Below are 10319 nucleotides of genomic sequence, written 5' to 3' on the forward strand. Positions count from 1 at the left end.
TGCTTCGGAACTTTTAAATATCTCGATATATCTCGAAAACTACGCTTCTGATCAAAAAATATCATAGAACATAAATTGTAGGAAACATAATTCTCTACAGAAAACGTCTCTTAATATTTTGCCATAGCTCGCTTCGTTTCTGAGATATTTGCAGATTTATCTCAAGGGAAGGGGCCTAACGGACATATTTCGAGATATTTCTTCTTCTTGTTGTTCTTCTTCTGCACAGCTAAACTGGAAGTGGCATTTCCAGCTCGCAATAGTACAGAGTTATCTCAAAGAAATGGGCCACGGTGTTTCTGTATCTCTATTATGTTGGTGCGGCTTCGGAACTTTTAAATATCTTGATATATCTCGAGAACTACGCATCTGATCAAAAAATATCATAGAACATAAAAAGTAGGAAACTTAATTCTCTACAAAAAAGGTCTCTTAACATTTTGCCATAGCTCTCTTCGTTTCCGAGATATTTGCAGATTTATCTCAAGGGAAGGGGCCTGACGGACACATTTCGAGATATTTCTTCTTCTTGTTGTTCTTCTTCTGCACAGCTAAGCTGGAAGTGGCATTTGCAGCTCGCAATAGTGCAGAGTTATCTCAAAGAAAGGGGCCACGGTGTTTCTGTATCTCTATTATGTTGGTGCGGCTTCGGAACTTTTAAATATCTTGATATATCTCGAGAACTACGCATCTGATCAAAAAATATCATAGAACATAAAAAGTAGGAAACTTAATTCTCTACAAAAAAGTCTCGTAAGATTTTGCCATAGCTCGCTTCGTTTCCGAGATATTTGCAGATTTATCTCAAGGGAAGGGGCCTAACGGACATATTTCGAGATATTTCTTCTTCTTGTTGTTCTTTTTCTGCACAGCTAAACTGGAAGTGGCATTTCCAGCTCGCAATTGTGCAGAGTTATCTCAAAGAGAGGGGCCACGGTGTTTCTGTATCTCTATTATGTTGGTGCGGCTTCGGAACTTTTAAATATCTTGATATATCTCGAGAACTACGCATCTGATCAAAAAATATCATACAACATAAAACGTAGGAAACTTAATTCTCTACAAAAAAGGTCTCTTAACATTTTGCCATAGCTCGCTTCGTTTCCGAGATATTTGCAGATTTATCTCAAGGGAAGGGGCCTAACGGACATATTTCGAGATATTTCTTCTTCTTGTTGTTCTTCTTCTGCACAGCTAAACTGGAAGTGGCATTTCCAGCTCGCAATAGTGCAGAGTTATCTCAAAGAAAGGGGCCACGGTGTTTCTGTATCTCTATTATGTTGGTGCGGCTTCTTAACTTTTAAATATCTTGATATATCTCGAGAACTACGCATCTGATCAAAAAATATCATAGAACATAAAAAGTAGGAAACTCAATTCTCTACAAAAAAGGTCTCTTAACATTTTGCCATAGCTTGCTTCGTTTCCGAGATATTTGCAGATTCAGCTCAAAGGAACTGGCCTGACGGACATATTTCGAGATATTTCTTCTTCTTGTTGTTCTTCCTCTGCACAGCTAAACTGGAAGTGGCATTTGCAGCTCGCAATAGTGCAGAGTTATCTCAAAGAAAGGGGCCACGGTGTTTCTGTATCTCTATTATGTTGGTGCGGCTTCGGAACTTTTAAATATCTCGATATATCTCGAAAACTACGCTTCTGATCAAAAAATATAATAGAACATAAATTGTAGGAAACATAATTCTCTACAAAAAAGGTCTCTTAACATTTTGCCATAGCTCGCTTCGTTTCCGAGATATTTGCAGATTTATCTCAAGGGAAGGGGCCTAACGGACATATTTCGAGATATTTCTTCTTCTTGTTGTTCTTCTTCTGCACAGCTAAACTGGACGTGGCATTTCCAGCTCGCAATAGTGCAGAGTTATCTCAAAGAGAGGGGCCACGGTGTTTCTGTATCGCTATTATGTTGGTGCGGTTTCGGAACTTTTAAATATCTTGATATATCTCGAGAGCTACGCGTCTGATCAAAAAATATCATAGAACATAAAAAGTAGGAAACTTAATTCTCTACAAAAAAGTCTGGTAAGATTTTGCCATAGCTCGCTTCGTTTCCGAGATATTTGCAGATTTATCTCAAGGTAAGGGGCCTGACGGACATATTTCGAGATATTTCTTCTTCTTGTTGTTCTTCTTCTGCACAGCTAAGCTGGAAGTGGCATTTACAGCTCGCAATAGTGCATAGTTATCTGAAAGAAAGGGGCCACGGTGTTTCTGTATCTCTATTATGTTGGTGCGGCTTCGGAACTTTTAAATATCTTGATATATCTCGAGAACTACGCATCTGATCAAAAAATATCATAGAACATAAAAAGTAGGAAACTCAATTCTCTACAAAAAAGGTCTCTTAACATTTTGCAATAGCTCGCTTCGTTTCCGAGATATTTGCAGATTTATCTCAACGGAAGGGGCCTGACGGACATATTTCGAGATATTTCTTCTTCTTGTTGTTCTTCTTCTGCACAGCTAAGCTGGAAGTGGCATTTGCGGCTCGCACTAGTGCAGAGTTATCTCAAAGAAAGGGGCCACGGTGTTTCTGTATCTCTATTATGTTGGTGCTTCTTCGGAACTTTTAAATATCTCGATATATCTCGAAAACTACGCTTCTGATCAAAAAATATCATAGAACATAAATTGTAGGAAACATAATTCTCTACAGAAAACGTCTCTTAATATTTTGCCATAGCTCGCTTCGTTTCTGAGATATTTGCAGATTTATCTCAAGGGAAGGGGCCTAACGGACATATTTCGAGATATTTCTTCTTCTTGTTGTTCTTCTTCTGCACAGCTAAACTGGAAGTGGCATTTCCAGCTCGCAATAGTACAGAGTTATCTCAAAGAAATGGGCCACGGTGTTTCTGTATCTCTATTATGTTGGTGCGGCTTCGGAACTTTTAAATATCTTGATATATCTCGAGAACTACGCATCTGATCAAAAAATATCATAGAACATAAAAAGTAGGAAACTTAATTCTCTACAAAAAAGGTCTCTTAACATTTTGCCATAGCTCTCTTCGTTTCCGAGATATTTGCAGATTTATCTCAAGGGAAGGGGCCTGACGGACACATTTCGAGATATTTCTTCTTCTTGTTGTTCTTCTTCTGCACAGCTAAGCTGGAAGTGGCATTTGCAGCTCGCAATAGTGCAGAGTTATCTCAAAGAAAGGGGCCACGGTGTTTCTGTATCTCTATTATGTTGGTGCGGCTTCGGAACTTTTAAATATCTTGATATATCTCGAGAACTACGCATCTGATCAAAAAATATCATAGAAGATAAAAAGTAGGAAACTTAATTCTCTACAAAAAAGTCTGGTAAGATTTTGCCATAGCTCGCTTCGTTTCCGAGATATTTGCAGATTTATCTCAAGGGAAGGGGCCTAACGGACATATTTCGAGATATTTCTTCTTCTTGTTGTTCTTCTTCTGCACAGCTAAACTGGAAGTGGCATTTCCAGCTCGCAATTGTGCAGAGTTATCTCAAAGAGAGGGGCCACGGTGTTTCTGTATCTCTATTATGTTGGTGCGGCTTCGGAACTTTTAAATATCTTGATATATCTCGAGAACTACGCATCTGATCAAAAAATATCATACAACATAAAACGTAGGAAACTTAATTCTCTACAAAAAAGTCTGGTAAGATTTTGCCATAGCTCGCTTCGTTTCCGAGATATTTGCAGATTTATCTCAAGGTAAGGGGCCTGACGGACATATTTCGAGATATTTCTTCTTCTTGTTGTTCTTCCTCTGCACAGCTAAACTGGAAGTGGCATTTGCAGCTCGCAATAGTGCAGAGTTATCTCAAAGAAAGGGGCCACGGTGTTTCTGTATCTCTATTATGTTGGTGCGGCTTCGGAACTTTTAAATATCTCGATATATCTCGAAAACTACGCTTCTGATCAAAAAATATCATAGAACATAAATTGTAGGAAACATAATTCTCTACAAAAAAGGTCTCTTAACATTTTGCCATAGCTCGCTTCGTTTCCGAGATATTTGCAGATTTATCTCAAGGGAAGGGGCCTAACGGACATATTTCGAGATATTTCTTCTTCTTGTTGTTCTTCTTCTGCACAGCTAAACTGGACGTGGCATTTCCAGCTCGCAATAGTGCAGAGTTATCTCAAAGAGAGGGGCCACGGTGTTTCTGTATCGCTATTATGTTGGTGCGGTTTCGGAACTTTTAAATATCTTGATATATCTCGAGAGCTACGCGTCTGATCAAAAAATATCATAGAACATAAAAAGTAGGAAACTTAATTCTCTACAAAAAAGTCTGGTAAGATTTTGCCATAGCTCGCTTCGTTTCCGAGATATTTGCAGATTTATCTCAAGGTAAGGGGCCTGACGGACATATTTCGAGATATTTCTTCTTCTTGTTGTTCTTCTTCTGCACAGCTAAGCTGGAAGTGGCATTTACAGCTCGCAATAGTGCATAGTTATCTGAAAGAAAGGGGCCACGGTGTTTCTGTATCTCTATTATGTTGGTGCGGCTTCGGAACTTTTAAATATCTTGATATATCTCGAGAACTACGCATCTGATCAAAAAATATCATAGAACATAAAAAGTAGGAAACTCAATTCTCTACAAAAAAGGTCTCTTAACATTTTGCAATAGCTCGCTTCGTTTCCGAGATATTTGCAGATTTATCTCAAGGGAAGGGGCCTGACGGACATATTTCGAGATATTTCTTCTTCTTGTTGTTCTTCTTCTGCACAGCTAAGCTGGAAGTGGCATTTGCGGCTCGCACTAGTGCAGAGTTATCTCAAAGAAAGGGGCCACGGTGTTTCTGTATCTCTATTATGTTGGTGCTTCTTCGGAACTTTTAAATATCTCGATATATCTCGAAAACTACGCTTCTGATCAAAAAATATCATAGAACATAAATTGTAGGAAACATAATTCTCTACAGAAAACGTCTCTTAATATTTTGCCATAGCTCGCTTCGTTTCTGAGATATTTGCAGATTTATCTCAAGGGAAGGGGCCTAACGGACATATTCCGAGATATTTCTTCTTCTTGTTGTTCTTCTTCTGCACAGCTAAACTGGAAGTGGCATTTCCAGCTCGCAATAGTACAGAGTTATCTCAAAGAAATGGGCCACGGTGTTTCTGTATCTCTATTATGTTGGTGCGGCTTCGGAACTTTTAAATATCTTGATATATCTCGAGAACTACGCATCTGATCAAAAAATATCATAGAACATAAAAAGTAGGAAACTTAATTCTCTACAAAAAAGGTCTCTTAACATTTTGCCATAGCTCTCTTCGTTTCCGAGATATTTGCAGATTTATCTCAAGGGAAGGGGCCTGACGGACACATTTCGAGATATTTCTTCTTCTTGTTGTTCTTCTTCTGCACAGCTAAGCTGGAAGTGGCATTTGCAGCTCGCAATAGTGCAGAGTTATCTCAAAGAAAGGGGCCACGGTGTTTCTGTATCTCTATTATGTTGGTGCGGCTTCGGAACTTTCAAATATCTTGATATATCTCGAGAACTACGCATCTGATCAAAAAATATCATAGAAGATAAAAAGTAGGAAACTTAATTCTCTACAAAAAAGTCTCGTAAGATTTTGCCATAGCTCGCTTCGTTTCCGAGATATTTGCAGATTTATCTCAAGGGAAGGGGCCTAACGGACATATTTCGAGATATTTCTTCTTCTTGTTGTTCTTCTTCTGCACAGCTAAACTGGAAGTGGCATTTCCAGCTCGCAATTGTGCAGAGTTATCTCAAAGAGAGGGGCCACGGTGTTTCTGTATCTCTATTATGTTGGTGCGGCTTCGGAACTTTTAAATATCTTGATATATCTCGAGAACTACGCATCTGATCAAAAAATATCATACAACATAAAACGTAGGAAACTTAATTCTCTACAAAAAAGGTCTCTTAACATTTTGCCATAGCTCGCTTTGTTTCCGAGATATTTGCAGATTTATCTCAAGGGAAGGGGCCTAACGGACATATTTCGAGATATTTCTTCTTCCTGTTGTTCTTCTTCTGCACAGCTAAACTGGAAGTGGCATTTCCAGCTCGCAATAGTGCAGAGTTATCTCAAAGAAAGGGGCCACGGTGTTTCTGTATCTCTATTATGTTGGTGCGGCTTCTTAACTTTTAAATATCTTGATATATCTCGAGAACTACGCATCTGATCAAAAAATATCATAGAACATAAAAAGTAGGAAACTCAATTGTCTACAAAAAAGGTCTCTTAACATTTTGCCATAGCTCGCTTCGTTTCCGAGATATTTGCAGATTCAGCTCAAAGGAACTGGCCTGACGGACATATTTCGAGATATTTCTTCTTCTTGTTGTTCTTCTTCTGCACAGCTAAACTGGAAGTGGCATTTCCAGCTCGCAATAGTGCAGAGTTATCTCAAAGAGAGGGGCCACGGTGTTTCTGTATCTCTATTATGTTGGTGCGGCTTCGGAACTTTTAAATATCTTGATATATCTCGAGAACTACGCATCTGATCAAAAAATATCATAGAACATAAAAAGTAGGAAACTTAATTCTCTACAAAAAAGGTCTCTCAACATTTTGCCATAGCTCGCTTCGTTTCCGAGATATTTGCAGATTTATCTCAAGGGAAGGGGCCTGACGGACATATTTCGAGATATTTCTTCATCTTGTTGTTCTTCTTCTGCACAGCTAAGCTGGAAGTGGCATTTACAGCTCGCAATAGTGCAGAGTTATCTCAAAGAAAGGGGCCACGGTGTTTCTGTATCTCTATTATGTTGGTGCGGCTTCGGAACTTTTAAATATCTTGATATATCTCGAGAACTACGCATCTGATCAAAAAATATCATAGAACATAAAAAGTAGGAAACTTAATTCTCTACAAAAAAGGTCTCTTAACATTTTGCCATAGCTCGCTTCGTTTCCGAGATATTTGCAGATTTATCTCAAGGGAAGGGGCCTAACGGACATATTTCGAGATATTTCTTCTTCTTGTTGTTCTTCTTCTGCACAGCTAAACTGGAAGTGGCATTTCCAGCTCGCAATAGTGCAGAGTTATCTCAAAGAGAGGGGCCACGGTGTTTCTGTATCTCTATTATGTTGGTGCGGCTTCGGAACTTTTAAATATCTTGATATATCTCGAGAACTACGCATCTGATCAAAAAATATCATAGAACATAAAAAGTAGGAAACTTAATTCTCTACAAAAAGGTCTGTTAACATTTTGCCATAGCTCGCTTCGTTTCCGAGATATTTGCAGATTTATCTCAAGGGAAGGGGCCTGACGGACATATTTCGAGATATTTCTTCTTCTTGTTGTTCTTCTTCTGCACAGCTAAGCTGGAAGTGGCATTTGCAGCTCGCAATAGTGCAGAGTTATCTCAAAGAAAGGGGCCACGGTGTTTCTGTATCTCTATTATGTTGGTGCGGCTTCGGAACTTTTAAATATCTTGATATATCTCGAGAACTACGGATCAGATCAAAAAATATCATAGAACATAAAAAGTAGGAAACTTAATTCTCTACAAAAAAGGTCTCTTGACATTTTGCCATAGCTCTCTTCGTTTCCGAGATATTTGCAGATTTATCTCAAGGGAAGGGGCCTGACGGACATATTTCGAGATATTTCTTCTTCTTGTTGTTCTTCTTCTGCACAGCTAAACTGGAAGTGGCGTTTCCAGCTCGCAATAGTGCAGAGTTATCTCAAAGAGAGGGGCCACGGTGTTTCTGTATCTCTATTATGTTGGTGCGGCTTCGGAACTTTTAAATATCTTGATATATCTCGAGAACTACGCATCTGATCAAAAAATATCATAGAACATAAAAAGTAGGAAACTTAATTCTCTACAAAAAAGGTCTCTTAACATTTTACCATAGCTCGCTTCGTTTCCGAGATATTTGCAGATTTATCTCAAGGGAAGGGGCCTGACGGACATATTTCGAGATATTTCTTCTTCTTGTTGTTCTTCTTCTGCACAGCTAAGCTGGAAGTGGCATTTGCGGCTCGCACTAGTGCAGAGTTATCTCAAAGAAAGGGGCCACGGTGTTTCTGTATCTCTATTATGTTGGTGCGGCTTCGGAACTTTTAAATATCTCGATATATCGCGAAAACTACGCTTCTGATCAAAAAATAGCATAGAACATAAATTGTAGGAAACATAATTCTCTACAAAAAAGGTCTCTTAACATTTTGCCATAGCTCTCTTCGTTTCCGAGATATTTGCAGATTTATCTCAAGGGAAGGGGCCTGACGGACATATTTCGAGATATTCCTTCTTCTTGTTGTTCTTCTTCTGCACAGCTAAGGTGGAAGTGGCATTTGCGGCTCGCACTAGTGCAGAGTTATCTCAAAGAAAGGGGCCACGGTGTTTCTGTATCCCTATTATGTTGGTGCGGCTTCGGAACTTTTAAATATCTCGATATATCTCGAAAACTACGCTTCTGATCAAAAAATATCATAGAACATAAATTGTAGGAAACATAATTCTCTACAAAAAACGTCTCTTAACATTTTGCCATAGCTCGCTTCGTTTCCGAGATATTTGCAGATTTATCTCAAGGGAAGGGGCCTGACGGACATATTTCGAGATATTTCTTCTTCTTGTTGTTCTTCTTCTGCACAGCTAAACTGGAAGTGGCATTTCCAGCTCGCAATAGTGCAGAGTTATCTCAAAGAGAGGGGCCACGGTGTTTCTGTATCTCTATTATGTTGGTGCGGCTTCGGAACTTTTAAATATCTTGATATATCTCGAGAACTACGCATCTGATCAAAAAATATCATAGAACATAAAAAGTAGGAAACGTAATTCTCTACAAAAAAGGTTTCTCAACATTTTGCCATAGCTCGCTTCGTTTCCGAGATATTTGCAGATTTATCTCAAGGGAAGGGGCCTGACGGACATATTTCGAGATATTTCTTCTTCTTGTTGTTCTTCTTCTGCACAGCTAAGCTGGAAGTGGCATTTGCGGCTCGCACTAGTGCAGAGTTATCTCCAAGAAAGGGGCCACGGTGTTTCTGTATCCCTATTATGTTGGTGCGGCTTCGGAACTTTTAAATATCTCGACATATCTCGAAAACTACGCTTCTGATCAAAAAATATCATAGAACATAAATTGTAGGAAACATAATTCTCTACAAAAAACGTCTCTTAACATTTTGCCATAGCTCGCTTCGTTTCCGAGATATTTGCAGACTTATCTCAAGGGAAGGGGCCTGACGGACATATTTCGAGATATTTCTTCTTCTTGTTGTTCTTCTTCTGCACAGCTAAACTGGAAGTGGCATTTCCAGCTCGCAATAGTGCAGAGTTATCTCAAAGAGAGGGGCCACGGTGTTTCTGTATCTCTATTATGTTGGTGCGGCTTCGGAACTTTTAAATATCTTGATATATATCGAGAACTACGCATCTGGTCAAAAAATATCATAGAACATAAAAAGTAGGAAACTTAATTCTCTACAAAAAAGGTCTCTCAACATTTTGCCATAGCTCGCTTCGTTTCCGAGATATTTGCAGATTTATCTCAAGGGAAGGGGCCTGACGGACATATTTCGAGATATTTCTTCTTCTTGTTGTTCTTCTTCTGCACAGCTAAGCTGGAAGTGGCATTTACAGCTCGCAATAGTGCCGAGTTATCTCAAAGAAAGGGGCCACGGTGTTTCTGTATCTCTATTATGTTGGTGCGGCTTCGGAACTTTTAAATATCTTGATATATCTCGAGAACTACGCATCTGATCAAAAAATATCATAGAACATAAAAAGTAGGAAACTTAATTCTCTACAAAAAAGGTCTCTTAACATTTTGCCATAGCTCGCTTCGTTTCCGAGATATTTGCAGATTTATCTCAAGGGAAGGGGCCTAACGGACATATTTCGAGATATTTCTTCTTCTTGTTGTTCTTCTTCTGCACAGCTAAACTGGAAGTGGCATTTCCAGCTCGCAATAGTGCAGAGTTATCTCAAAGAGAGGGGCCACGGTGTTTCTGTATCTCTATTATGTTGGTGCGGCTTCGGAACTTTTAAATATCTTGATATATCTCGAGAACTACGCATCTGATCAAAAAATATCATAGAACATAAAAAGTAGGAAACTTAATTCTCTACAAAAAAGGTCTCTTAACATTTTGCCATAGCTCGCTTCGTTTCCGAGATATTTGCAGATTTATCTCAAGGGCAGGGGCCTGACGGACATATTTCGAGATATTTCTTCTTCTTGTTGTTCTTCTTCTGCACAGCTAAGCTGGAAGTGGCATTTGCGGCTCGCACTAGTGCAGAGTTATCTCAAAGAAAGGGGACACGGTGTTTCTGTATCTCTATTATGTTGGTGCGGCTTCGGAACTTTTAAATATC

Source organism: Osmia lignaria, unplaced genomic scaffold, assembly GCF_051020975.1.
Source record: "Osmia lignaria lignaria isolate PbOS001 unplaced genomic scaffold, iyOsmLign1 scaffold0001, whole genome shotgun sequence".
Lineage (NCBI taxonomy): Eukaryota > Metazoa > Arthropoda > Insecta > Hymenoptera > Megachilidae > Osmia > Osmia lignaria.